The sequence below is a fragment of the Aegilops tauschii genome, chromosome 5 (assembly GCF_002575655.3).
Source record: "Aegilops tauschii subsp. strangulata cultivar AL8/78 chromosome 5, Aet v6.0, whole genome shotgun sequence".
Lineage (NCBI taxonomy): Eukaryota > Viridiplantae > Streptophyta > Magnoliopsida > Poales > Poaceae > Aegilops > Aegilops tauschii.
In genome coordinates, this window is record NC_053039.3 from 503,642,722 (window position 1) to 503,647,199 (window position 4,478).

At 40.8% G+C, this 4,478-nt stretch overlaps 1 long non-coding RNA gene across 1 annotated transcript; it reads left to right on the top strand.

The window, feature by feature from the left end:
• The first annotated feature begins 348 nt into the window (after positions 1-348).
• On the top strand, positions 349-4,259 carry LOC109741150 (uncharacterized). Its single transcript, XR_002227521.4, has 3 exons — positions 349-936; positions 1,031-1,868; positions 3,193-4,259. It is a non-coding gene; the product is annotated as an uncharacterized lncRNA (long non-coding RNA).
• Positions 4,260-4,478: the final 219 nt, after the last annotated feature.

Below are 4,478 nucleotides of genomic sequence, written 5' to 3' on the forward strand. Positions count from 1 at the left end.
CTTGTGTTGAGGTTTGTGATTCCCGTAGCATGCACGTATGGTGAACCGTTATGTAACGAAGTCGGAGCATGAGGTGTTCTTTGATTGCTTTCCTTATGAGTGGCGGTCGGGGACAAGCGATGGTCTTTTCCTACCAATCTATCCTCCTAGGGGCATGCGTAGTAGTACTTTGCTTTGAGGGCTAATAAACTTTTGCAATAAGTATATGAGTTCTTTATGACTAATGCGAGTCCATGGATTATACGCACTCTCACCCTTCCATCATTGCTAGCCTCTTCGGTACCGTGCATTGCTCTTTCTCACCTCGAGAGTTGGTGCAAACTTCGCCGGTGCATCCAAACCCCGTGATACGATACGCTCTATCACACATAAGCCTCCTTATATCTTCCTCAAAATAGCCACCATACCTACCACTACAAGAAACCTGTTAATCCATGACGGATTTCCGGTGACAATTTCAAAAACTGTCATGAACCCCGTAGTATAGACCCGCAAGCCCACCAAAGCCCGCCTAAAGCCCTAAACATTTCCCTGTATAAAAGCTAACCTAAGTCACTCCCGTCCCCAACCTCTTTCTCCATCCGCCATCACCACGCCTCACCTCTCCTCAATCCCGTCCTTCGCTAACGCCTCCCCCTCCCCCTCCCCGCCTCCAAGCGACGATGACGGCCCGAGATCTACATGGTGACAACGGCTGATGCGCCTGATGGAAGCGGCGGCCAACCCTAGCCGCCTTGGTGTGCCTCTGCTGCTCACAACCAACGAACCACGCCTTGGATCTGCGGCAGAAGCCTCCCTCCTCTGTCTGCCAAGCTGCGTAGCTGCCTCCCATCAGGAGATTTGGAGTAGCAATCGCCGGACAAGGAGAAGACGACGACCGTGACCTGCCGGAGGCCCGACCTCGACCTCACCGGCGACGTCGACGCCCCACACAAGGTCTCTCCCTTCTTCCCCCATCGTCTCATGTCTCCTTCATCACTTCCTTTTCTCCCGCATCCCCAGTCGAAGTCTTTTTTTTGCTTCGATTCAGATCAGCAGGACCTCCCTGCCTCTCCGGTTCGATGGATGTTGATGACCGGGGCCCTCGCTCGAGCTCGATGACGAGGTCCTCTGTTCCAACCACCATGATTCCTCGGCGAACAAGAAGGTCGACCCTCTCGCCCTGTTTTTTCTTTCTTTCAAAGTGATTGCTGCTCTGCTGTTGCGTAGTTCTCCAGGGGCTATCCATTTTTCTTGGACTGAATCTGATGCAGAAAATGTGGCCACTTCGTTTTCCTGTCCTCACAAGTTACAGCCAACGATAGACTAGTTCTGTTGGCTATTTCCTTTTCCTTCTCTCACCGTGCGACCACTACCAATGTAGAATTTGTGAGATCTGCTAGTTTATTAAGCAACTACTAATTTAATAATTAAATGCCCCTGAGATGCTCTCGTTGGTTCCTTTGATTTTTCTTGTTTGTGGAATAAAAGTAATTTAGTAATCTCACTCAATCGATTGACCAATAGTAAGATTTTTAACTAGAGCTGCTATTACACTTCTGCTCTCTTATATATATTGTACAAAGTTTATATTTGTTATTATCATTTGGTTGATCAGTCCTCCTCGTCTACTCCTCGCCTACTCTCGCTCTTGCACTAATTACATATACAAGTTTAGTGTCAGATCCGTGAAATGTACTTACTACCATCATTTGTTTGTAGCAAATATCACATATTTTGTTCATCGCCTTGTTGTACTCACCGGCAAGGCATTATTTGCTGCCGTTTTGGTTTTCGTGGAGACAAAAAGAGAAGCCGATTCATTGAGATATTTGCTATACAAAAGAGGATTCCCTGCAACGGCAATCCATGGTGACAGAATACAGTAGGTAAATACATATTCCGAACTCTTCTGTCATTGCCTAACTTGTTCGTTAGCATCAATATAAAACTGTAATCCCAACAAAGTATAGCTAATATTTTAATTTTAAATATCTGCCATGATGTACTTGTATGAGTTACATATTTTGTAAGTATCAAGGATATGTTTAGCTTAAGCATATGTACACCTCTTATACCTATGGCTCTGCTTGGAGTATCTCTGCTAAGATTTTAGCTAGTTTAATCTACCTCGTGTCCACCTGTTCTGCTTAGCTGAATATAAGAACAATTAGGATGTCGTTATCATTACACTAGCAATGATAGCTGTAAGTAGTTACTCCAGACATGTGATTCACATTATTTCCAAAAGAGGGAAAGGCTTTGCCTTTTATATTAAGAAATAAAGAAAATGTCAAACTATATGTATGTGCCAGAGTTGCACATGTAACAGAGACATGTGCTCACAGATTGCTGCTAGTCTGTTTCTTGTAACCATGTAAATAGATTGTTTGTTACATGGCACTCCTTTGAAATTTTCTTAAAGTTTCTTGATGACTCTATACCACTTAAATATCTCTTGTTATTTCTGAAAGAGGGAAAAGCTTTGCCTTGTATATTAAGAAATAAAGAAAATGTCAAACTATATGTATGTGCCAGAGTTGCACATGTAACAGAGACATGTGCTCACAGATTGCTGCTAGTCTGTTTCCTGTAACCATGTAAATAGATTGTTTCTTACATGGCACTCCTTTGACATTTTCTTAAAGTTTCTTGATGATTCTATACCACTTAAATATGTTACGCATTGTTCACTGTTGTCAGTGCTTTGAGATGAACTTGCAGCATAAACATTTGAGTTTCCTGTGTAAACTTGTTGACATACGAACATTTGAAGTTTACGCCGACCGGTTCAAGGATCAGAGGCTTCGCGTCGTGCATACTGTTTGTTAGTGATGCCATGTTTTTGGTGTAGATACTTTGTTATTATCATTTGTAGGAATTGTAAGATTTAAGCACTTTGGACAGTATGCAATTCCTTCTTTTCGTGTGTTTTAATTATCTTATTTCAACTATCTATTCATATCACAAGTATCAAATGTTGTAAATATGCTAGGTATGATGACGAAATGATAGTTGCCTTCAGGAGTCTGACGACAACAACACGAATAACAAGCTAAATAATATAGTACTTAGTTCTGTGATGGTTTGTTAATTTTCATTTGACACACTTTTCATTGGACAACATGTAATTCATTTTTATATTTGTTGTTTTATATTATTTCTATTATCTATTCATATCTGCAAATATCTAAGGTTCTTGTGAATATGCAGGTAAGATTGGGAAGACGGCTACTTGGTGCTGCTCATCACAATCAGCCAAGACATGATGGTTGCCATCAAGAGGGCCGACAGCAAGAAACTAAATAATAGCCTTGATAGTTTGTATGTTCTATTGATGTAAAATGAATTGTAATCATTCCTACGCATGGTGTGTGATATATTTTTGTCAATATATATTACAGGTTATCATTTTGTTGATGATTTTGTAAACTGCTATGTTATAGATACATACAGATTGTTGCATACTGTGTTGAACTGTGTAATGTTATACACTTTGCAAATACTTTCTCTTGGGCCAAAATTAGCATTTGGATTTGTGAAATGCATTATTCTAATCACGTATTGGGTAAATATTGGGTCCAAAGAAATAGGCTAATGTGCTCAACCATGATGAATTTTGTGACGGAAAATAATATGCACATAGGTGGCCACGTCATTCGAATTGGGGAATCAAAAATCCTATGTGGCATTGGTCCATGACGGCTTGTTCCGTCACAATGGATTGGGCTTGGGCGGGCCTAGGGCAGATCCATGATGGACAAGAACCGTCATGTAAGGCACGGTGTCAAATTATGACGCGATATACATGACGGATTTCAAATCCGTCATGGACGGGCACCCTTGACAGTTTTCCATCGATCCATGACGGATCAGAACTGTCACGTATTAACAGATTTCTTGTAGTGTACCTATCATGGCATTTCCATAGCCATTCCGAGATATATTGCCATGCAACTTCCATCATCATCATATACATGACTTGAGCATTCATTGTCATATTGCTTTGCATGATCGTAAGATAGCTAGCATGATATTTTCATGGCTTGTCCATTTTTTGATATCTTTGGTACGCTAGATCATTGCACATCCCGGTACACCGCCGGAGGCATCCATATAGAGACATACTTTGTTCTAGTTTTAATATTGAGTTGTAAGTAAATAAAAGTGTGATGATCATCATTATTAGAACATTGTCCCATGTGAGGTTTTCAAAATAAAAGAGGCCAAAGAAGCCCAAATAAAAAAAGAGGCCAAAGAAGCCCACCAAAAAAAGGAGAAAAAAAAGAAGACAAAAAAATAAGAGAAAAAGAGAGAAGGGGCAATGTTACTATCCTTTTACCACACTTGTGCTTCAAAGTAGCACCATGTTCTTCATATAGAGAGTCTCTTGAGTTATCACTTTCATATACTAGTGGGAATTTTCATTATAGAACTTGGCTTGTATATTCCGATGATGGGCTTCCTCAAATGCCCAAGGTCTTCATGAGCAAGCAAGT